The following is a 26,476-nucleotide window of genomic DNA, read 5'->3' as shown; positions in this document are numbered from 1 at the left end:
TAAAGACTTTGATATTGAATCTTGTCAAGGTTATCTTTTGTTGTGAGGACAAAATATCCAAGGCATGTGCAAACTCACTCTTTGATAAATACTTCCTGGCTGTGGATCAGACTCTGAGGCACGGGGTGAATTAGGGAATCAGGGTGCATGTACCTGCTTCTCTTATGACTTTGAAATGCTGTGTTTGAAATACTAGGGATAGCTTGTGGGCTCTGGAAAACTTGCAACATTTTTTTCGATATCTCCTTCCCTTCATCTAGAAAGCTTTTTCTGCATGTTTACCTTGTTCCAACAACCCTTGAATGTCTCCTTTCAGAGTGTCCCTCAGAACTGTGCATTAACTATTGTGGCAGAGTCAGTCACCATGCCTTCTAATTGTTTCTCTCCATTGAAACCTACACACTAAAGAAAATAAGTGTATATCTTGTCCACCATTATTTTCCACATACTTCCCCATGGGATGTTCTTGTTATTCAGTGAGAGAAGGAGTGTTGTTTAATGTAGAGTTTTGCTTAGATATTTTATCTTTTATATGTCAGTGTTAAAGCTACTTTCGTGGAGTCACTAGATTGAACATGTCAAATCCAAAAGTGGGACTCATAAAGGAAGCAATAGAAAAAGTGCACTCTAGTCCTGGTAATAATATTTCTTCAATTCAGTTGGAAGATGGTTTTTTAAAAAATATGGAAAAGAGAGCTGGGCGGTGGTGGCTCACGCCTTTAATCCCAGCACTTCGGAAGCAGAGGCAGGCGGATCTCTGTGAGTTCCAGGCTGGGCTGGACCGCCAGCCTGGAAAACAATACAGAGAAACCCTGTCTCGTAAAATAAAAAGAAAAAAAAGGAAAATAACCAAACTATTCCAATAAAATATGTAAAATAGAGTAATTGGATTGGGGCTGTCTTTGTGTTTCTATATACAAATATAAGTAATATATTCCTACATGCAAGGAAACACTGGCTATAACTCATTGTTGTATATAAGGATATAGTAGAGACCTTAAGATATGTAGAAAATCAATAAATATTCATTGAATAAAAGTGAGTAAAATTATTCAATTAAAATTTTATTGCAAATTATGAGCCTGGAGAAAGAAATACTTAGATCTATATGGATAATAGCTCACAAACACTCCAAGGAACTTTTGCATGCTGTGGGCCTGTGGGAGCCGAGGCAGGTGTGGAGGTGCTGGAATGGGAGTATTGTTTTTCAAGTCTTTTATTGAAGATGGTGGCAGATGAGATTTTCAATGGAGGCTAATGCTAGAGGGAAAACTTGATGAGCTGCTAGCCATTGGCATGTCTTTAAAGTGTCTTTCACAGAGTATTTATTAGTTCCAGGGGAGCAATTAGGCAGCAGTGATATAGTGAGGAAAATCAGAGGTCTATTGGCTGGTGATTAAAGTTAGCATCACCAGTAAGGGACAGATGGACATTGTGTACATTCAGGTATGATATGCTGACAGACACAACTACGCATCTGCCACTTTCCAAAGAGTTCATCATAAGGAACAGTCAGGCAAAATACAACTAAGGATGTTCCTATTTGAACAAAAGCTACAAGGATAGGCACTTTACTCCCAAAATGTCAATATTGGAAAAGGGAAAGAAAAGATGTAGAAATGTACATTGAATGATGGTAAGACACATGGAAATAAACACAATATCTGAGCACAGATTAAGACTGTCCCAGAGGAGAGACTGCTACAAAGGACATTACTGGCTCATCTGCTTGAAATGGCATTGAAGTATAAAAGACAGATTAAAGTAAGTTATTGATGATCTTAGCTGTAGCAAACCTGCTAACTCTACTGAAGCTAAGTTAGGAACTATCCATGCTTTTAGGGGGTTACCCATGCAGTTGGGGATTAAGGACCATACTATATGTAGCTTACCACTGGTTATTTTTTGACAAAATAATGTTTGATTTACATATATATATACACATATATCATATGCATCACCTATATATCTCATATATATGCATATGATGGGGAAAATGAATACACACACATACACACACACACATATATATATGTATGTATATGTGTGTATATGTGTGTATATATGAGAATGAGGTGGGGGATAGAAATGAATCTGAAAGACAGTTATACTGAGTGTTAACAATTCTTTCTGTGTAAAAGGTGAGGGATTTTTCAAATTTAAGTAAAAATTAAAAAGCTATTCATAAGTCAAAATGTATCAATAAATAAAATAACACCATTTCATAAAAACACTTGTATGAGTTTTAATATTTCACCTGGTTAACATACTGATATTCTTTTCTGTTTACATTTAAAAATGGTCCTGGCACAAGTGACCCAAAAAACTCTACCAGGGAACTCCTACAGCTGATAAACACCTTCAGTAAAGTGGCAGGATACAAGATCAACTCAAGAATATCAGTAGCCCTACTATATACAGACAACAAAAGGGTTGAGAAAGAAATCAGAGAAACATCACCCTTTATGATTAGCACAAACAATATAAAATACCACCTTGGGGTAATGCTAACCAAACAAGTGAAAGATCTGTATCGCAAAAACTTTGAGTCTTTAAAGAAAGAAATTAAAGAAGACACCAGAAAATGGAAAGATCTCCCATGCTCTTGGATAAGTAAGACCGACATAGTAAAAATGGCAACCTTGCCAAAAACAACTACAGATTCAATGCAATCTCCATCAAAATCCCAGCACAATTCTTCACAGACCTTGAAAGGACAATTTTTAACTTTATATGGAAAAACAAAAGACCCAGGATAGCCAAAACAACCCTGTTCAACAAAGCAACATCCGGAGGCATCAGCAACCCTGACTTCAAGCTCTATTATAGAGCTATAGTCCTGAATACAGCTTGGTATTGGCAGAAAAATAGACAGGTAGACCAATGGAATCAAATTGAACACCCCGATATTAACCCATACACCTATGAACACCTGATCTTTGACAAAGCTAAAATTATACAATTGAAAAAAGAAAGTATCTTCAACAAATGGTGTTGGCATAACTGGATGCTGGCATGTAGAAGACTGCAGACAGATCCATGTCTATCACCATGCACAAGTGGATCAAAGACCTCTGCTGGTGGAAGTGCTAACTGGTACAGCCATTTTGGAAATGAATGTGGAGATTCCTCTGGAAATGGGAATCAGTCTACCACAAGACACAGCAATTCCACTCTTAAGCATATACCCAAAAGATGAACATTCATACGACAAGGATGTCTGTTCCACTATGTTGATAGAAGCATTATTTGTAATAGCCAGAACCTGGAAGCCACCTAGATGCCCCTCAACTAAAGAGTGGGTAGAGAAAATGTGGTATATTTACACAATGGAGTACTATTCAGCAGAAAAAAAAACAATGGAATCTTGAAATTTGCAGGCAAATGAATGGCACTAGAAGAAACCATCCTGAGTGAGGTAACCCAGCACAAAAAGACAAACATGATATGTACTCACTCATATATGGATTTTAGACATGGATCAGAGGAGTGGCAGCCTAAAATTCCACTGCCAGAGAGTCTGGGAAACAGAACCTTTATCCAGTGACTGATGGAAGCATAGGCAGACATCCACAACCAAGCACTGAAGTGAACTCCTGGAATCCAGTGACAGAGAGGGAGGACTGATGAACAAAGAGGTCAAGACTGAGCTTGTTTAACCCACAGAAACAGCTGACCTGAACAAGGGGGAGTTCTTGGGCTCCAGACTTATGGCTGGGAGGCTAGCATGGGACTGATCCAGACCCCCTGAATGTGAGTGTCAGTGAGGAGGCCTAGGCAATCTATAGGGCCTTGGGTAGTAGATAGTAGATCAGTATTTATCTTTGGCATGCAAATGAAATTTGGGTGCCCATCCCACAATGAGGGATGCTCTCTCAGCCTGGACTCTTAGGGGAAGGCCTAGGCTCTGCCCTGGATGAAATGACAGACTCTGGAGATCCTCCATGGAGGGCCTCATGCTCCCTGGGGAATGGAGTGGGGATTAGGTGTGGGGTTGGAGGATGTGGTGGGGGGATGGGGAGGATGGGTGGGAGAGGGAGTGGGATTGACATGTTAAGCAAGCTTGTTTCTAATTTAAATAAAAAACAAAAACAACAACAAAAAAGATTCCAAGTCTAAATAAAAAAAATGGTCCTGGAACTCTTAACAATTGGTTTCAATTCAATTCAAAGATCAGATAAAGGCTTGCAACCCATAGCATGCTACTCATCATCCTGTAAACCTAGCAGTCCTTGGGTTCCAAGGTGTTTCTCAGTGCTGCACAGTGGAAGGAGCGGAGATGCACAAATACACTGCCTGGACATCTTTACCAAAGAGAAGTGGGCTGCTTTCTGCAGCACAGCTCACCAATGGGTAATTTCCTACTCAGTGTGATAGTCTCCTTCATTTTCTCAGCTGTGGTCCAGTTTTGCCCATTTGCAAGCCTGTTGTGTAGCTGGATCCCAAGCCACACAGGACTCTGCACAGAAGCCCATAGAGAGAGTCATTGCTATATTAACACACGTGGCTATTAGGGATAACTTCCAGCCTATAGTGGTACCCAAAACACCAACATTGTCATGATATAGTCTAGATACATCCTGTGCCTTAAGGAACAACAATCTGGGTCACATAAAAGCAAGTTGCCTGGTTAAGGGGAAATGTTAATTGCAAGTAGCCAATTAAGTATTTGTTCTTCCATATTGTTTCAGGCTTCTAACCACCTTAAAGAAGGTCATCAAATTCATTGCCCTAAAGTAATGAGCACAGTCAAAAGGCACAGTGTCATGGTCACTTCTGGAAATTATCCACACGCGTTTCCTTCCTGAGAGCACAGGCTCTTTGTTACAAGTCATGTGTGCCTGCCATTCCTTTGGAGTTGCGTGCATGATCAAAAACGATGTTCAGCCTCTGTGGGCTCCAATTGCTTGTCGTATAGACTATGTTAAAGAGATCTTGGCTTTTTATTTTGCTAAAATTTTACTCTTTGGTTTCTCTACCCAGGTTCCTTCAATTTAAGTTAGGCTGACAGAAAATATTTTATTGATTTATGGAGCAGAAGAACAATCCAATAAAAAATAAAATCAAGAATTCTCATTTAGCTACATGGGTGATGTTGAGTGGCCAAAGATAGTGGCAGGGAACACGGGAGGAGGGAGTGTGATTGTAATAAATACCAGAGGGACATTAATTATACTATTTACAACTCTTTTTGCATACAGTTTTCTTTATTCCAAGAAAGAACATGATGTCAGTATATTGACTTTGATATGCATTCTATTTATTGCTTTTCTTTGTTCCTGTGGCTCTGTAGCTGGCACAGTTGTAAATGTTTTTCTCCCATCTGTACTTGGTCTGAGGTTATAACTATGCTCAGGGTGACAAAGAGTGTATGTTTCCTGAAGAAGTTAACATATCTTGTGCATAGTCCCTTCTTTATCAAAACAACCCTTGGGCTCTAGGTACATTCAGGGTGACAGGAAAACTGATCTTTAAATTTCAGCCAGTTGCTAAGCCTTTATCTAAAACCTAATATATGGAATGCACCTGAGCTAAGAATAGCCAAACTCAGGCTGAGAGATGGCTTAGGGGATAAGAGGTTAACATCTCATACTGATCTTACAAAGGAGCCACATTCATTCCCAAGTACTCATGTTGAGTGGCTCACAAACAGCCGTAACACTAGCTCAGGGAGATCTTGTGTCCATAGGTACCTGCATTCATGTGCACATATCTACACACACACACACACACACACGAGACAAAACCACACTAAGTTGCCCAGGCTTGCCTTGAACTCACCTTGTGAACCACACTCTGCTTGGACTTGTGATCTTCTTGCCTCAGCCTCTAAGTAGCTGGTGTGAAAGGTAAGTGCCTCTTGGCATGACAGTTTCCATACAACGTTCAATGATTGCATAGATAGCTATTAATGATTTAGCTGAGCATGGTCACACACTTCTTTAGTCCTAACTACTAATGAGACTAAAGCAAGAGGATTACTTGAGTCCAGCAATAAGAGAAAACACAGGGAGTCCTTGTCTCAAGAAGGGGACGATGATAAGGATAATTTTATTATACAGTAAAGTCTCAATGTTGGAGAAAAAGGATATTGTACACTTCATTTTTTTTAATAACAGGGAGATGATGTTAAAACAAACTCGTAAGCACCAAAACTTAGGACTTTTATGATATAAATCTCCCTGAAATCATACATCATTCTTCCTTCTTAGGGGAGACTCACCCACCTCTACTTAAGACCTTTTCTCACGTCCAAGATCCTAGCAGATGAATGGCAAGTCCTGACACATTATTGACACATTTATTCTTCCTGTCCTCTCCATTCAAAGCTGGAACATTTACATTCTTAAATTATGATGATGATGATGTATGCATTTGCAGCAATGCACATAGAGGCCAGAGGGCAACTCTATGAAACTGGTTATCTTTCTACTTTTATGTGGATTCCGGAGATCAAATTTAGACTGCCAGGCTACTATAGCAAGCACTTTGACCAGGTAAGCCATCTCACTGGACCAAAGCTGGAGTACTTAAAATGCTATAGGTGGGAGTAGGGAAGCTGTAGGTCCTACTTGTGAGCTAAGCAGTCTCTCTCTCTGCGTTTTTATTTTAACCATTTATTTATTTATTATCTACACAGTGTTCTGCCTGCATGTGTCCCTGCAGGCCGGAAGATGGCATCGAATCTTATTGGAGGTGGTTGTGAGCCACTCTGTGGTTGCTGGGAATTGAACTCAGAACCTCTGGAAGAACTCTCTTTATTTTCTAAGGCATAGCTATCATGGACCCAGGAGGACAGGCACTTCATTCTCATGATGACACACTGTAGATGGCTATTCCACCCCTGCAATGCTCTTGTCTCTGGGCCCTTCTCTCCTGCTTTTTGCCTATCTGCAGGTTACTGAATGGTCTCCTTTCCCTCTCTTCTTCTGGAGCCAGCTGCTCAGTTTATTTCATGAAAATTCTTCCAGCTGGTTTTAGTTGTCCGTCTTGCTTCTTTCCAGATGCCCACCAAGGACTTTCTTCTTACCTTGAAAGATGACTAGAGTAGGGGAGGTAGATGATGGAAAATGATTTCCACTGGATTTGAACATTCTGAGGGAAGCAGGGACCTTCTGTAAAACTATATTCTGACTGCCTATGCATTACTCTATAAATGGGTAGGAATTCACTGGGTATTTCTTGAAACCATAGAAGAAGTGGCTGTTTAAGATATATTATTTATGAATTAAGGAATTGCACATGCCTCATTCTCTTTTCTTTCTCTTAATCTGTAATTCCATTCAAGAAGCCTCCACATAGAGAAAAATCACATGGATAATACCCATTAGTCTCTTTCACATATTTCAAAATAAAAGCAGCCTCCAGACAGGACACCCACCTTAGCAGATAATTATTTTCATTCAGCAGCAGCAGCTTAAGCTTCAAATAGCTAATTGATTCAATGAATATTTATGAATCTTGGAGGAAGTTTGAGTAGGCTCAAAACATCCTATTATCCACCTTTTCAATAGCAATGGATTTTTTTGTAACTTTTAAAAATATTTTTTGCATTCTTTAAGAACCTCACCAAGACATCTATCATCTTGAAATTATGGATCACATTTCAACACTCATAAAACGTTTAGTGTAAATCTCCATAGGTAGCTAAATTATCAGTAACCCTGTTTTCAGATTGGGAGTGAATTTCCATAATTTAATCTTTTGGCAGCCTTGCAAATGATTACATTATTCAAATAATGCACTGTATTTTTAAATTTATGAATAAATATACATTTTAAGCAGTAGATGAAAAATAATAAAATTGAGAAAAACGGTTGTAGAAATTTCAGAGCTTTGTATGTTCTTCCAAAGCTGTAATTTCTTTCTTGTTTGGCATTTAACCTAACAGCTGGAAACAGTCCATCAGTAATCATGCTAACAATTTGTAGTCAAGCAAAAGGATGGCTTTTGAGAATCTCCTTACCTGGAATCACCGGTAAGAAGTTATAAAGTAAAACAGGTAAGAATTTGGCATGGGCATACAGAAATGCCCAATGGCTTTATATTTACAAATACCTCTTTTTTTTCCCTTCAGTTGATTCAGTGAATTTTCTACAATGTTGTTCTAGACCTACTCTATCCCAATGCAATCCCAGATTAACAATATTGCTTTGAGACATAGTCCTGTTAGTTTTCATAACTGGCTGTGTTCTCAAGTCCGTTGTGCATAATTAGGGGTCTTCCAAGAGCTGAATTACAGCTTTCTTATTACGTTGTAACAATAATATTTTGAGAACGAAGATCAACATTTCTCCCAGTAGGGGACATTGCTTAGTCAACTCTTTTCTTATCAAATATTTACACACTTCAGGAAATTTAAAGTTACTGAGTAGACTCAAGAAGCGATGTCTAGTATACAGTTATCCAGAATTTAGCTTTTTAAAGTAGGGTATAGTTTGAATTAAAGAAGAAAAATTGAGTGTCTGCAAAATTTTTATTAGCAGTTTAAAGTAATTCTAGAATTCTAAATACATTTAACTGCTTCATGATCAAAAAAACTGATTCTGAAAGCTTATTTTCCATTCTACTCTCATGCTTTATTGCTATTCGAACTCAGGCCATTTGTTTGATGTAGAGCTGAAAAGGCAATTCTTTAGAGGCTTCAAAGGAAGGAAAACCAACAATTATCCTCTGACATATATTTCAATCGTTAGCCTATGGCTTTATTTGTAATTACTGACAGGGTAGCTTTAGTTTTTGGAAAACAAATAGACATCACTCACTAAATACAAGCTCAAATAAGTGAAAATAGGTGTAGTGACTTTTCTTCCACTTGACGAGTTTCTCTCTGCCCACTGAGTCCCCACTTACAAAATAATTACACAGAGACTAATATTAAAACTATAATTGCTGGACCGACAGCCTCCAAAACAGAGAAACCCTGTCTCGTAAAACCAAAAAAAAAAAAAAAAAACTATAATTGTTTGGCCAATGGCTCTGGCTAGATCTGTCTATAGATGAACCCATTTCTGTTATTCTATATTTTACTATGAAGTTCATGGCTTGTTACCTCACACCTTGCTTCCCTGGCAGCTACATGCATCCCCTGACTCTATCTTCCTTCTCCCTCTCTATTTCTGTTCGGATTAACTGCCTGAGACATTGACCGAAACTGCTTTATTCATCAACCAATGAAAGCAACACATATTCGCAGCATATAGGACATCCCACATCTTCAATGGCCATCAATAAGGCCCATAGCATGGAATGTGAATAACACAAACAGAAAGTTGTGAATAACTACTAACAGAAAGTAAGCAGTGATTTCAACGCACTTTCAAAAATGGCCTACAGAGTTCCAAAAGAACTTAGAGAATTCCACATGCCTTGTGTCTTGAGCAGGCAGAGGTTATATTTTACACTGTGTAAAGCTTAGTCAGTCTCCCTCACATGTCTCTGTTCCTCTCACTGCACTCAGCTTCCATCTAAACCGCTTGCCTTCATCCAGCCCGTATTCTGGTTCCTGACCGCTTTCTCAGCCTCACTGACCTAGACTCATGATCCCTATGAGCTCCTTTGATGACTTAGGTCATATTTGATCCTACTTCAAATCATTTGAAAGATAAGTGCCTACTGTGTGTCTTCAACTGTGGTCTGTTACTAGAGAGAGAGAAGACACGCCTCTATTTTTACCTTGCAGATTCTTGACTCAACTATGATTCCATTTTGGTTTTATCTTGTTTATGTATGGTTCTTGTCGCCACCCCATAAACAGTAACAGCCAATGTCTATAAAGGATGACATACATTTTAAACATTTAAGTAAATGAAGCACCATTCTGAAATCTCAACTAGTTTACATTTTCAACATGAATGCGTAAGTTATGATAAGCTACATAAGGTAAAATGTGAAAGGCTTACACTTTGTTTAAGAAAGTTATATGGATAGAATAATTTCCATATATATTAAAAGATCAAGTGAAATCTTAGACTTAGCCTCTTTTGGAGAGATAGAGACACAATTTTTCTTCTTTTTAAACCTCTTTTTAGCTTAAGAATTTCTTTCAATGCTTTTTAATAAAGATTTATTAAATTTAAAAATAACTTTTATAAGCAGTTACTGAATGGAACTCTTCCCTAGGTCATTCTTAGGTTCCTGCCATATAGAGAAATAGCCTTGGAATAATTCAGTTCTACATATATGTCAGGAACTACTTCCGAAAGTCTTAGAGTTATAAAGAACAATGAGATGGTTGCCCTTCAAGCACTGACTAAAGCAACAAGTGGAAGTCATCAGCTATATGGCTTACTATTTTTCATAAATATTTTAATTTCTTCTCATCGAACTTATGATTGTGGGACCTGGTTCTTGCTAGGGAGAGTACTGTATTAGATCAAGAAGAGAGAAAGAAGGGAAACAAGCATTGCGGACCTTGCTGTGTGATAAATAGTAGTTGTCAAAATTGTGTGACAACACACATTTAATATCTTATAACACTGTATGAAATAAATTAACAGACAAATAAGTGCTGATTAATAAACATATATTCATAATGGATGAAAATAGTTATCTGTTTTCACATGCAAATTCAAATTCCAGATGGACTGAAGCATCATGTTTTTTCAAACCTCTAATTTTAAAGAGTGTGACTGAAAATAGTTATTGATGCAAAAGAGTAAATTATTGGTGACAAAGTGAACTAAAAGTTTTGTTTAGAAAAATGGTACAAGTAAAACCCTGGAAAGTTATTTCTAGTGAATAAAGAAGTTTTCATATGACATACAGTCTCATCCGAGGCAATGTTCTCTCCTTGTACAAATGGTTAGCAGGTGAAAACAGATTCATACCTTTGACAAACCTCATGTCCACCCTGTGAGACCCTACACAGTGTCTCTTCCAGGAGGCTCTGCTCTTCAGCGCCGTGTAAAGAAAGCAAATACCTACTGCTTTTTCTGAGTGATTTCTTCACACTGCTGTATTTTCTCTAAATCCCTTTGTCATTTGTCCTTATATGCCTATTTCTTTTGTAAACCCACCAACTAATACCTCTTTCTACCCCCAAGGTCTCAGAATGTGTGTTCTACATAATAGGTATTAGATCAAAATTTGCTAACTGAAAAGAAAAGCCACATAGAACCCCTCACTCTAAAATTATTTAAGAAATATGATTCCTCAAACAGAGAATCTTTCCAAACTCTGGGTGGGAGGATGGAAAAAAACAAATGCTAACTAACAGTGTATCCTGCATGGTGACTTTTAGAGAGGACCCGGCAGAAGGGAAAGTGAACAGTGTGGAATGGAAGTAAGCTAAAATTGGGAATGAGAGTGTCTTTGGAATGGACAATCATGATAGAAATGTCCTCTCTGTGCACCTGGTGTCCAGAATGAGTGCTTCCTAGTCAGTTCTAGAATACCAGGTCACTTCTGTCTCTGGCCCTAGATTTTTTTACTGTATTGACTCCAAGATTTTTGCCAGTTTCATTAGAAGGGGAAAAAAGTATGCATGCAATGCCTTATATCACTTTGTCTTGTATTCTGTGGAGGAGAGCTTATCACATGTCCTCTACAGGAGTGAGACAATAGGAAATACAGTCCCCTGATTATGTCTACTTTCAAGTAACTGTTCTAGAAGGAGGAGCTTAACTTTGATGAACATTAGAAGATGAATTCTAAATAATTTTTGATGGATCTTAAACGGAAACCTGGGACATACTATTTCCTAGTATGAAATATAAGTATTAAAAGACAATCATACTCAGAACTTGATCACTAGTAAACAAAAGGTTGGGCCACAAACAAGCCAATAAATGTGGAGATATGCTTCGTTCTGAATCTAGAGACCAAGTTGTTGTACTTGCTTCCTGAGTCAGTTAACAGTTGACTTCAGAGCAATGATTCTCAGATGCTAATAATTACTGCACATGCTGTGAATTGGATACTACACTTGACCATGGTGGCACTCAGCAGTGAGGCAGAGTTTGTATGATGTCTTGGAAATAAATACTCAGCCTTGGAGAGAAAAGTACAAAAGCACAATGACAAAATCCCCATAGATTCAATGTTTAGAAGGGTTAGCTATCTTTGTGTTTTTACATCACTCTCTCTGGGTTAATAGCTCTTTGACATTTGAAATCTTCCCTATAATGTGGGGTAGAATTTCTTCATCTAGCTGTTATCAATAAGTATGCAGACTGGTAGAGGAAAGTCAGCAGTGAAGTTCTCCAATGCTTTATATTTTTTTTCCTGTTCCATTCTGTGTTCATATTGCAGTCAACATCACAGCCCCAAATGTTGACAGCCTAGGTAGTCTATCCCCTCCCATACCCAAGAAGATACCAAATGGACTCTGTAAATGTCTGAAAGAAACATTGTTTCTTACACAAGGAATAGCATCATAAATAGGCAATATCAAATTCCCTTTGGAGCTATAAAACCTTATAACATTTATTTAAAGGTCTCTACTTTACTATTTGCTGTTATTTAAAAATAAATATTACATTTATCAAAGCATGGAAACAAATGCTTTTAATCTCAACATTTGGGATGATGAGCAAGTGGTTCACGAATTCAGAGCTAGCATAAATTGAAGACCAAATCGCAAGAGCCCCAAATAAAATTTAAAAACTGAGCAGAACTCCTGGAATCTAGTTGTTGAGAAGGAGGAGTGATGAGCAAAGGGGTCAAGGCCAGGTTGAGGAAACCTAGTGAAACAGCTGACCTGAACAAGGGGGAGCTCACGGTCCCAAGACTGAGAGCTGGGAAACCAGCATAGGACCAAACCAAACCCCCTGAACATGGGTGTCAGTTAGGAGGCCTGGGCAATCTATGGGGCCTTTGGTAGTGGATCAGTATTTATCCCTAATTTACTCTCTTAGCCTAGAAGAATGCGGGAGGGCCTAGGCCCTTCCCCAAATGATGTGACAGACTTTGATGATTCCCCATGGAAGGCCTCACCCTCCCTGGAGAGCAAAAAGGGAATGGGATGGGTTTTGTGGGGGGCATGGGAGGATGGAAGGGAGAGGGAATTGGGATTGAAATGTAAAATAAGATTGTTTCTAATTTAAATAAAAATTTTGGTAAATATTTACAAAGTAAATGTCTCAGTGCTGAGTACTGTTAGGGTTATAAAGTTTACTTTGTTATCCTAAGCTAAAGATTTTAAAAATTGTACTGGGAACAAGAAAGATATCTAAATGAAGATAACACACACACACACACACACACACATATACACACACACATTTGTTGCATATACGTATGAACAAGAGAGAGAAAGGAAAATGGGAGTGGGGAAGAGAATAAGTAAGGACAGAGGAAGGCAGAAGAGAGGAGAGTTGGAGTCATTGTCATAAAACAATTCACCCCCCTTATGTCATTTTCCTTGTGATAATTACATGTTGCAGTCTTCAGAAGTTCATATGCTTTTTCCAAAAATAATAATTATCTTGATTGAAAATGGAAAAGTTTGTAGCAAGAACAGAATGAGAAGCTCAGAGAGAAGTCTGAGATATTGCGTGATTTTGAAAATTTTCACTGTATTCAGGTACCTATAGTTCTCTAAAAACCAGCATTTCCAAATGAAGCACAGAATATCCAGCTAAAGTAGGGGAATATTTTCTCATATAATAATTTCCCAAAGAGATGGCAAGAAAAATGTTACAAATTTCTTCACCATTTGTCTGAAATTCCATTGAATCAGTTTGTATTTTGGCTTTTAGGGTTGGCAACCTTATTGAAATATTTTAAGATATTATATTTTGTGCTTATTGCTGTCTCAGAAATACACATAGAACAGATTAGTCAAAACGATGGTTAAGAAGTTAGTGGAAATGGTTCTTCATTAATGCTGGGTCAATGCGAGTCCTTTCTTCTCTGGGTATGTTTAATTCCTGAGAGGAATTAGAGTACTCGAAGTTCCCATCAGAACAATTACCAATGTAAAAAAAGTCACCATCTCCAGGCTCCTTTCCAGTCTTCCCAACACTGGTGTGAGTCTCTTGAAGGACAAGTTAACAGTCAAGTGATGAACCATTCAAACAGCTCTATCATTTCCATGCATAAATTAACAAGATTAACATCAACACTGGTTGTCTCTATATTTGCTGTACTGCAATTATGAAATCTTTTCTGAATCTGTTAGCACATTTGATTCCTGAAACATCTTGATGGAAGCTTTTCAACTTCAGCACCACACGCAGAGGATTCTTGATCTCACATCAACTGTGGATTACCTCTGCTGCGGCAAATGTTGCTTTGCCTTCTAGATGTCAAACATGCGCTTTATGGATGAGTTGATTATTATGCAGGATAGTGCTGGATCATATGGATGTGTCGTGGTTGCTAATGAGAAGTTGTAAATCAGCCCTTGATGCTCGGCTCAAGCTGCCACGTGCAGTTCTCTTGAGATCTGTATGTATAGCTATGTGTGTATGCATATTTTTGCAGTGACCACCTCTGCTAGCTATTCCCCAGATTTCTGCTAAAATATTCATAACAGAATCCATCTCTTTTCTTTAGTGGTGTCTTTGTTTTGCTAAAAGTCCCATATGTTGGCAGAGCTCTTGGAATTATGAGGAAGGGCTAGACTGCCTAAGAACCCCATGAACTCTTGCTTCTGTGAGTTTTTCCAGGGACACTGAGAGTTACAGAGAAATGGCAATTTGCCTAAACTAATGATTAACTTTTTCTTTGATTTTCTCCTAACCTCAGCTAGGAGCAAAGACACCAAATGTCTAAACCCATTAGACATTTGAGATTAGCCTAAGGATTTCAAAGTTCAACGTTCCTATCTACTTTATCAGATCAATTACAGATGTATATACCCTGAGAATTGTTTTAACTTACTTACTCGCTGGAAAGTAGCAAGGCAATCAGCTAAAAGGAGTTGTTAGATAAGGAAGAAACATTTGGGTATGAGGATGGGAACAGACGTTTTCTCTCTCTCTCTCTCTCTCTCTCTCTCTCTCATTCATTCATTCATTCGTCATCTAGTGAATGTAAATGGAGTTTCTACTAAGTATTTGATTCTTTGAGAAATGCTTGAGTAAGGGGATAAATCTTATTCCTACTCAGTCATCACAGTGGAGGCAATGAACTGATGAAACAATGGTCACATTCCACAGAATGAAATAAGTGAATAAGACATGGAGGGAACGTTGTTAAGAGAGTGACAACAAAGCAACTGACCCTGACGATAGGACAGGTGGATATTTAAGGAATACTTGCTTCATGGCTCGCCTTAGACAGACTTCACACACAAGATGGAGCAGGCAGACCCAGATGAAGGAAGTGAGCTAAGGAAGAGTGCAGAGGAGAGAAGGAGGCCTCATTCTGATGGGACAACAGTGTCACTCAGCTTCGGATGACAGCTGTTGGCCTCGCTTGGCTATACGCTAAAGACACTGGATGTCATTATAACACATGTACTTCCTGACTAGCAGGTGGGAAGGTGGCAGTTCTGAAAAAGGGTGGCATGAAAGCCTTGGCCCAAGAGAGGGTAGAAGGGAAGACAGCAGTTGACAGACTGAAAAGGCAACTTGTAGCCTACACACTACATGTTTTACTCTGAAGTTCAAGAGATCAGGATGTCATCCATTTCTGTCTCATTTTTGGTGATGACCATGAAAAAATCCTCCATTGAGAAAATGATACAAGGAGCTGGAGAGATGGCTCCCAGGTTAAAAGAAAAAAGATTAAAATCCTCTGTGAGTTGAATGCAACTTTGTTGCTACATTCAGCCTTCACGTTCAAGTTTTAAGATTGCAATACTTAGAAGACCACAGATATGACCACCTCTCTCCTCGTCCGAAGTTCAGGAACTCAGTTTTTGCCTCTCCTACACAATCATCTCATCAGGAACAATGACAAACCCCATGCCTGGAACAGTATTCACCCCCCCCCCCATTTCAAATGAGCTATTCAGTACCGCTCAGGCTAGTGGGAATCTTATCCCAGGTTGCAGTTTAGGGAGGCTGTAAGTCATATGTCTCTGCATGTTTGCTGGTATTTACTCCTGGCCTACAGAAGCATTTTCTCTATCACTTTTCTTTGTGTCTATTAATGTCTGATAACTTTGCAGAGGCAACATTATGAAAACTGTACTAGAACAACTAATTTTCATCATTGCATGTTTTCTATAACAGTTACTTGATTCTGTCCCTGGGCATAGGCCTTTTATTTTCTCATGTTGGTTATAGAAAACAGGAATCTCTGTAGTTGTTCCTTAGTTTGGTGATGACACCTATGACATGTGAGTTCTGTTGCTCCACATGATTTGGTTTAAATTTTTGGTGTTGTTCAAATTCTATGGTAAGTGTTTTTGTGAACCTGCCATGGACTGACTGGGAAATGCTGACAAATGTTTAGCATTAAGAGTTAGTTCTAGCCAAGCCGTGGTAGTGCTCACCTTTAATACCAGCATGTGGGATACAGAGGCAGGTGGATCTCTGTGAGTGAGTTCCAGGACAGACTCTAAAGCTACACAGAGAAACCATGTCTCAAAAACAAAACAAAACAAAACAATAACAAAACAAAAAAAAAAACAACAAAAGTGTTAGTTCTAATTGGAATGTATTGGTTGGAGAGATAGAGAAACTAATCTTACACAAAATCGTGCTACACAAGAGGTTCAGACACCACATAAAGTCTGGATTGTTAGCCACAATGCATGAATCTAACGCCAAGAATACTTGGCCAGAACTTGTGTTGGGAGAAGCTTTCACTTTCCAATGTGACCCTACATTACAACCACATGGAGAGACATTTTTAATTGTCAGGGGCTGGAGTTGCAAATGCAGAGCTCATGACTAAAGTGGCAGAAGATAGCCATGCCTTCAGCTGCTCTCCAGGTGGGTTTTCTGTGTAGGCCAGATTAAACAGTGATGTCTGATGGAGAGCAAAGGCCAAAAAGCCATTTGTTGCTCCATTAGATATTTCCCCTCTGCTCTCTGCAGGCATCTTGTAGGTCAGGAACTCTGTCGCTGTTTTTAATTGCATCAGATGGGGTTGGGAAAGACAAGATACCGGCAAGTCCCCACAGCATTTGGTTTTGTTGTTGTTGTTTTTTTCCTAACTTGGAGGCAAGGGAGCTTTGGGGAACTCTGAAGCCTTCCCAGCTCTCTTCACTGTATCCAGAACTCACAGCCTCTTCACTTTTGCCTTCTTTTTGAAGGAGCTTTATCAAATAACTCTGTCCTCACCAGGGCTTCCTTCTTCCTCTTTCTCTTATCATCCTCCCCCTCTGTCATTGTTGGTTTTAAAATTGGAAATTCAAAAAGAAAAGAACTCCCCCATGGCTTAGGGAAAAATTTCCCAAGATAAGCTGTCTTATCTAGCTCCATAAATTAAGTCATATTTGGTACGTTTCAACTACATAGAATAAGGTGATAGATATAAAATTCTGCTCTATCAGTTCAGAAAGGACTCATGTCTAGAATATAAAATAGGGATACAGGGATTTACATAAATTACCATATTAATGCACATATTTAAAATTCACAATTTATCAAAAAGTGGAATGGTAAGAAAATGATTTCGGCTGTAGCAAGCCTTCAGTTTTCAAGCTTACATATTTGATATGCAGTTAGGAAGTGCTGGATATGAGTTTAGGGGCACAACCAGTTTTTATTATACTCACTGCTGAAATATGAAATGTATCAAAAATGTCATGGCTAATCAAGCCTTGTGTAATTCAGGGTAGAAGGTGTCAAAAAGGGGTTTGATCAGAGCTGGGTTTATAGACAGAAGAAAGGGTCAAAATATGTATTGTATGACTTGCAAAGAAAAAATAACTATCCTGCCATTTTGACACAAGCATTTTGATGAGGGAGCATTAAGATGACCTCATCGTATTGGCTTTAGTGCTATGTTTCACTTCAGCAGTAGTGAAATTGCTAATTTAAACGGCAAATTTGGGGGGCACCAACAAAGGTGAGAGTGGGAAAGACTGTCAAGGGAGGGAGATGTGGGAGCTAATATGGAGCAGACGATAAGGGAGGTTTGGTTGCTGCAGCTGCTCGGCACTTCTGTGAGCCAGACGGCTCCTTGGTGGGGTTGTTCACGGCGGTTTTCCACACAGTGGCAGTTCACAAGGGAAGTGAAAGCAATCATTCCTAGTTTTCATCTGCTTCTAAAGAAGCTATTTGATTCATCGTATTAAAAGCAATTTTTCGACTTGCCATAATTTGCACTGTGAATTTCCCCAATCCAGTGATTATTTATCAATCAGTTTAATCTTTAAATGTTCTTATATTGTCTAACTAGGATGTGACTGTCTGTTATTAGACTCACACAAATATTTAGCTTCTGCTCTTCATTTTAGTGTCTATATTTAAGGATTATCAACATTTACAAAGTACAGTTGAGGTGAGTTAAATATAAAAACACAGAATTATACAGGGTGGGTGTTTCTTTTGATTCCCTATTCCCTCTTCTATATTCAGGGTTAGCATATTAACTAGTAATCTGTATTGCAAGCCATTTGCTCTTTCCTGGGTCAAATACATACACAAAGCCATTCTCTGTGACCAAGTTTACTTCTTTGATCCAAGCAGGTATTAGGTAAATGGAATTCTTAATTGAGACATCTCTGACATAAGGTTTTTCCACCTGTCTTTTTGACAGAGCTCATTTCTATGTCAGTGTCCAATTTGTTGCAAGTCAGAAGTATGAAAGTTAAGAGGAATATGTTAAAAAGGGGGAAAACCAGACCTGTGGAGAGTGTACAGTTGGAAAAGAGACAATGTGACTATTTCAATTGCACCATGGGATCCATGTGATTTTTCTGGCCAGTCAGACTAGCTTTCTTGATGAACTCCACATTAATGAGAGGTTCTTTTTCAAAAGAAAAAAAGGATTGTCACCTCTCCACACATGTGCTGTATGTGCTTTTACTCCTCTCTCTGTCTCTCTGTCTCTGTCTCTGTCTCTGTCTGTCTGTCTGTCTGTCTGTCTCTCTCTCTCTCTCTCTCTCTCTCTCTCTCTCTCACACACACACACACACACACACACACATACACACACACACCAAAACCTAGAGATAGCAAGTTGGCTGATCACATAGAAATAGTAAAAGATTGTGTGACTTTACTGTCAAAATTGTCCTCAAGCTTATTGCTAAAATACTGCTTGGAGTTTCTGAGTGCCACAAAGCTGTGATGTGTCTTAAAGAGAACATATGTGTGTTAGATAAGGTTCTTTCAGGCATGAGTCATAGACAGCACATTGGCTATGAGTTCAATGCAGCATAACAGTAATATATGTATGTTTAAAAAAGTCTTTTTGTAGAAACACACAAAAGCCATGGTTTGTAATCATGTGACTAGTACTGTTATGAGATAATTCAGTAATAATTTGTTAAATCTACATTCATAGCACCCTTTATGGAATAATTATGAGTAAAGAGAAAAGACTATATTTCAAAATTCAATCTGAGATGTAAAATCACGAATTCCTCTGAAGGGCTGGATATGAGATCTGAGAAAATGAGAAACTAAGATGAAACACTCAAGCTTTATCAGGTGTTAATTAACATACAAAAGACAATGAAGGAAATGGGTATTTGGGTTTTGTTGTTTGATCTGAAAAGGCTTGTGAATTGATTAGGCTGCCATTTATCTTCTAAGTGAATCTTGAGTTTAAGTGGGGTTTTACACATAAGGAAATGTTTTACAGATGAGTAGGATCAACAACAACAACAAAAACAAAATGGTAGCCATCATTGCCATTGTTGTTCAAGGAAAAAGAATAAGCAGCTTGAGGTCCAATGTGAGGCTGTGGTGAATGCTGAAGTTCAGACATTTTGCCCTACTCCTGCCACTGTCCCTTCTAAGCTGTGGCAGAAATGATTTTAAAGTTCAAAAGAATGTTGGCAAAGAATGAGTAGTTCTGAAGAAAACAGAAGCAGCTGCTCACTGCATCTTAGTTGTTATCTTAAGTTAAAATATTTTTATATTAACACATGATCACCTGAAGACTGATTGTTAGAGCCGAGCAGTGGCGGCACACAACTTTAATCCCAGAATTTGGGGGGTAGGGGCAGGCGGATCTCTGTGGGTTTGAGGTCAACTGGTCTACAAAGCAAGTTCCAGGACAGCCAGAGCTGTTACACAGAGAAAACCTGTCTCAAAAAGAAAAAGAAAAAAAAAAAAGGAAAAAAAAAGAAACCAAACAAACCAAAACACCGAAGAAGAGGTTGATTGTTAGATGTGTTTGGAAGTCGAAGGAAAAGAGAAAACTTAAGAGGAAGAGAATGTGTGAAGGTGAAATTCCATTCTAGTTCCAGTACATCTGCAGGGTACCCGAATGTCACAGGAAGAACTATTTAAAACTGGTGGGAGGATGGTGTTAGACTTTTATCCCCAGTCTGGTGCTGAACAATCAATCTGCTCTCCAGATTTCCTGCCTGAAAAAGAACCCTTTTTGTATTTATAGTTCTGCACTGTGTCATAAAATGGAGAATGTAAATAAATAAGATGAGGGTGGGAGTTGCAAGTCAAAGACATTCTCTAAGAAAAAGTACCACAGACTGAAGTCCATGTCACACTTCAAACAGAAAAGTGTAAAGTCACAGATGCGGCAGATGTCTAAGTCAAATTAAAATGCACACTGATGCATGTGTAGGTGCAGCGAGTCACAGAGCTAGACTTCTGTAAGAATGTGGGGCTCTCATCCACAGTCTAAGTTCTTGGGGACAAGACCCACCTGAAATCCAAAAGATGCTCTGAACACAAGCCACCTGAAAAACTATCTCGACGGTGACGAGCAGTTTTAATGGGGCCCCTATTTTCCTGTAACTATTGAACCTACTGGAGACCTCTTTATCTAACACATCACTTGTTAGTTTATTTCTTAACTAACATTTTAGTGAAAGACGTAGACTACTTTCTTTAAACTGGTAGTCTCATATCTCCTAATACTATAGTGCCACTCTATTGTTCTTTTTGCCTCTACAAATTCTTGGGTGAATTTAAACAATTATCCTCTGCTGATTTCTTCAGAATCACTCTCTGTCTTATTAACTTCACTGTGTACATCCTTTGTGTTTAGTTTATCATGTATTTTTGAAACTTTATAAACACTAGGCAATTTTATATTTGTGCTTAGAATGAATTTTTCTTTGTGTTAATTTTACAAAACTGGGTACTCTGACAAAATTAACGAGAGTATACTAATAAATTATCAATAAAATTCTACCAGAAAATTCAAAGTCATAATTGCAATGTTGGGAAACCGAATGGTGTTGCTTAAGAGCTGTGGGAAACTGAAAGTACAGGGAGATAAGTTTTAGCTTAGCAAGGTGATATGAGTTTTGGAGATGGGTGGCAGGAATGGCTACACAGCAAAATTAATGCATTTAATGCAACTGAACTGCAACTGTTCACTGCAAAATAATTAAGATGACTATTTTTTATATATGTATTTTGTTGTTGTTGTTTTTTAGAGACTGGGTCTCTCTGTGTAGCTCTGGCTGTTCTGGAACTTGCTCTGTAGACCAGGTTGGTCTTGAACACACAGAGATACAACTACCTCTGCCTTCTGAATGCTGGAATTAAGGGCATGCGCCACAACTGCCTGGATGGTTATAATTTACATGTTAGAAAAATGTAAGAAAGTATATTACATTATACTGTATTAGTACTAGAGAAAATTTAAAACCTCACAATCTGATATTCAAGGCAAGGTATACACAGGTGACTACAGTCTTGGAGGTTATATGTGTGTTCTGTGGAAAATGAAAGTATAACATAGCTACAGAGATGAGGGTGACCTTGACCTCTGTGAGCAGAGAAGAGGCAGCAGGAGAGTAGAGATATATTGTAAAGTTGTGGAGAAGTGTAAGCATTTGGGTTCAGCTTGGAGGATACTTAAAGAAGCCAGACTGTCACAAGAGAAGATGCTCTAGCCAGAAGAGCAGATGTAGCAGAAGGATAAGAGTTTGATAAATGATGAAAGAACTGTCCTGGGGAAGCGTAGAATACATAGGAGATGGTGTTAATGGGGTGACTTTGGATTTCATTTGAAACCAATGGTTCTAATGAGAAGTGGACTTTAGAGTCACTTGTGAAAATTTGAAAACAACTATATTCACATTTCTCATGAGAGATTTGGTTTAGTGGGTCCAGCATGGAGCCTAGATTAATACCTGTCAAAGCTTCACAGTGATTTACTTGTACTTCCATAATAATTACCACAAGGTTTGAGAAAATTACTGAAAGTATTTCATAACAAGATAGATGGAGACAAGATCGAAAGTCCCTAAATGGCAGTGTGAATTAAGTCAATGAGAATAGAGAGAAAGGAGAGGAATGCATTTGACAAGAACTCAGGAAGGCAGAGTTATTGGATCTTGTGCTATGATAATCAAAAGACCAAGATGTTAGACCTATGTCATATAACTGGTTTATGGCAGATCTACTAAGATAGCAAATGTTGGCATAGGCATGTCTGGCCTTCACCTATCAGGATAGACACTCAGTAATTGCTGGCTGAATGAATACTAAAAATTTAAATTCCCAATAAATGAGTAGCTATGTAACTGTAGGTTTAAGAAAAATGAGTAAATAGTAATGGTTTTCCAGGATGGGCTTCCTTATTCTTCATTTTGGAAAAATCTAGTTGCCTGCAGATGATGAACAGGGAGCTATAGAAAAATATATGCAAATCAAAAAGAGACCCAACAGAAAATGCTGAACTTTTGGAATGTTTGGGGGAAGTTTCAGAAAGAGCAGTTTCTATTTTTCTCTGCAATACAGAAAGATAATGTTACAGGGTACAGCATCATCATGAGGTGTTGTGCCTGAAGCCAAGCTGGGAAAGTTCCAACTCAGGAGGTAACAGCAAGCCATAGTTTTTGGACAGGGGTGCTTCAGAAACATCAAAATCATGTTCTCTTGGAAGAACCTAAAAGCACCAAAGGGGTAGGATGGATTGAGAAAGAAAGAAATTTAGGTCAAGAAAATTTGAAGTTTCCAATGAAGGTATGAGCAGAATACAACAAGAAGAAGCTAAACGACAATGGCCAAAGAAGGAAGGGAAAGGTGGGAGACGTGCCATAGGATTCCTATGTTAAATACGTGAACATGTGCAAGCTCGCCCAGATTCACATAGTGAAAGTCAGGGATTATGTCAGGAAGGTGAGCAGACTCAGGTGAAGATAAATGACTTTAAAGCACTAGGAAAGGATCCAGGTAGAATAGATATTCTGAATACTTGGAAATGCAATAGCAGTTTACAAACCACGGCCAGACATTTAAGTGATGAAGGAAATTAGGGAAGTGAATAAAATGACCAAGGACAGGGCACAGAAAAATATCACTGGTGCCTGTGAGGAGTAGGAAGAGGGATCAGAGAAAGAAGAGTGATTTGGAAAGTGTGTCTTTAAGAAACAGGAATGAACACTCCTCCATTGCTGGTGGGAGTGCCAACTTGTTCATCCACTTTGGAAATCAGTATGGATATTCCTCAGAAAAATGGGATTAAACCTACCACAAGACCCAGCAACTCCACTCTTAGGCATATATCCAAAAGATGCCCATTCATACAACAAGGATGTCTGTTCCACTATGTTCATAGCAGCATTATTTGTAATAGCCAGAACTTGGAAGCAACCTAGATGCCCCTCAACTGAAGAGTGGATAGAGAAAATGTGGTACATTTACACAATGGAGTACTATTCAGCAGAAAAAACCAATGGAATCCTGAGATTTGCAGGCAAATGGATGACACTAGAAGAAACCATCCTGAGTGAGGTAACCCAGTCACAAAAAGAGAAACATGGCATGTACTCTCTCATATATGGATTTTAGACATAGATCTGGGGAGTGCCAGCCTACAATCCCATGGCCAGAGTGTCTGGGAAACAGAAACTTCATTAAGTGGCTGATGGAAGAAGAGGCAGACTCCCTAGGTTAAGTACTGAACTGAACTCAAGAAAGCCAGTAACAGAGAGGGAGGACTGATGACCAAAGGGATTAAGACTGGGCTGGTTTAACCCCCATAAACAGCTGACCTGACAAGGGTTAACTCTTGAATCCCAGGCTGATGCCTGGGAATCCAGCATGGGACTAATCAAGACCCCCTGACTGGGGGTGTCAGTGAGGAGGCCTAGGTAATCTTTTGAGCCTTGGGCAGTAGATCAGTATTCATCCTGAGTATACACATGGACTTTGGACTCCCATCTAACAATGTGAGATGCACTCTCACCCTGAACTCTTGGGGGAGGGTCTAGGCCCTGTCCTGGATGAAATGACAGACTATGGACATGCCCATGGAGGGCCTCACCCTCCCTGGGGAAATGAGGGGATATTGGGGGTGGGGTGGGGGGAGGGCACGGGAGGAGGGGAGGGACCTGGAACTGACTTGTGAAGCAACCTTGTTTCTAATCTAAATTTAAAGTTAAAAATAAATAATAAAAAAAAAGAAAGGGAAAAAAAGAAACAGGAATGAAGCCTCAGAAGGATAGGGGCAGGGCACTAGAATTGTCTAGAGGTAGAGGCAGACTGAGATAATGTGAGTTTGCTGACACATGAGGAAGTATAAACATTAGTGTTGTGACGTCTAACTCACTGGACTGCAAAGGAGATGCCCAGAGAGGCAGATGTTGATCTTTCCTGTATCAACTTGATAGTAGAGCTGGCAATGTTGCCTGTGTGGCTCCTGATGTGATTGGCTTTCTTTTTAATAAGCCCAGTGTATCACTGTACTTTCTCTTGGTGGTGAAATAACTCATATTGAAACAATAGGAAAGAGGAACTGTGCACAGACATCATCAGAATGCTGATGTATGAAAACTTCAGTGAGAATGCTTTCTGTATCCTTGCACAGGTCTCAGTATTTCTAGCAGAGCAGTCAACATAGAAATGACTGCAGCTAGGAATGGCAATTAGCCAGATGTCATACATATAATTGTTTACTGAATGGTCCTCTGGGGACATAGGTATCAATGTTGTTTTTTTATCAGAAATCTTCATACAGATGTATCTGTCTCTGGACTTTCTATCCCATTCCATTTAGTGATAGCCTTGTTGGTATTTAATTGGACCTACCTGAAAATTATGGGTTAACTTGAGAACTTTCATTTTTGAAATAGTCAATGTACTGCAGAGAGATAATACAAGCCTTCTTCTATGTCACTCAGTAGAAGATAATTGCTTTTCATATAGGTCCTAAAGTCGACTTTTAACAATTTATAACTCTTCTCTATTGAGTAGCTGCTACTAATGGTATAACTTAATGTATAGGAAGTGTGTGTGTCTGTGCATACATGTATGTGTATAAGAATGTGGAGTCAGGTCGACTCGCCCCTGCGGATGATACCAACTGGCAATCTAAGCAATAGTAGAGAGGCTGCCTTAAATACCCTTCCTCAATAATGAGATTGACGACTACCTTATATGCCATCCTAGAGCCTTCATCCAGTGACTGATGAAAGCAGAAGCAGACACCCATAGCTAAACACTAAACTGAACTCCTGGAACCCAGTTGCAGAGAGGGAGAAGTGATGAGCAAAGGGATCAAGACTAGGTTTGTAAAACCCACAGAAAGAGCTGACCTGAACAAGAGGGAGCTCATGGACCCCAGACTGATGGCTGAGGGGTAGCATGGGACTGATCCAGATCCCCTAAATTTGGCTGTCAGTGAGGAGGCCTTGGTAATCTATGGGGCCTTGGGTGGTAGATCAGTATTTATCCCTGGCATAGGAATAGGCTTTGGGAGCCCATTCCACGTGGAGGGCTTGTCTCTCCGCCTGGACACATGGGGGATGGCCTAGGCCCTGCCCCGAATGATATGACAGCCTTTGGAGCTCCCTCATGGAGGGCCTCACCCTCCCTGGGGAGGGGATTGGGGATTGGATGGCTATTGGGGGGGTTGGGAGGGCAGGGAAGGAGGGGAGGGAGAGAGAGTTGGGATTGACATGTGAAGCAAGCTTGTTTCTAATTTAAATAAATAAAAATAGTTATCATTATAAAAATATATAAAAGAATGTGTGTACATGCATATGTGTGTATGTATAAGTGTATACAAATGTGTATATATGTACATATGTAGCTGTGCATGTGTGTACTTATAGGTGTGTATACATGTACATGTGTGTATATGTGGGTACATATGTGTGTGTGGAGGTGTGTCTGTGACAGAAGTAGATGTCCTCGAGAAGAATGATAAGGATTTTCAAGAAACAACCTAGAGCAAATTCAAGTTTCTAGCAACATCAGATCCCAATACACATATAGAATCAGTGGATAATAGTAGCATAGGAAATAAAAAATAAATCCTGTTTGTTTTGCCAATGTACTGCTTGTCTGATTCTTCTTATAGGAGCTAAGCTGTGACTCTTTAGCATTTAAATGTGGTATCTGCTCAGCCATCCCTGGATACTAGGAACTGCATTATGGAACTTCCCACAAAATTCCCACTCTTTTCAGCCCTGTACTGGGATTCATGACCATGTTCTGGATTGTTACTATTCTGGGAATCTAGGAAAAGATCTCACAAC

The 26,476-nt window shown here is 39.1% G+C and overlaps 1 protein-coding gene across 2 annotated transcripts in view; it reads right to left on the bottom strand.

Moving 5' to 3' along the window:
- Rab3c (RAB3C, member RAS oncogene family) overlaps positions 1-26,476 on the bottom strand; it is a 204,496-nt gene that overhangs the window by 86,859 nt on the left and 91,161 nt on the right. The gene's annotated exons all lie outside the window — the stretch shown is intronic.

Source organism: Mesocricetus auratus, unplaced genomic scaffold (assembly GCF_017639785.1).
Source record: "Mesocricetus auratus isolate SY011 unplaced genomic scaffold, BCM_Maur_2.0 Super-Scaffold_100020, whole genome shotgun sequence".
Lineage (NCBI taxonomy): Eukaryota > Metazoa > Chordata > Mammalia > Rodentia > Cricetidae > Mesocricetus > Mesocricetus auratus.
This window is presented reverse-complemented; position numbering and strand designations above follow the sequence as displayed.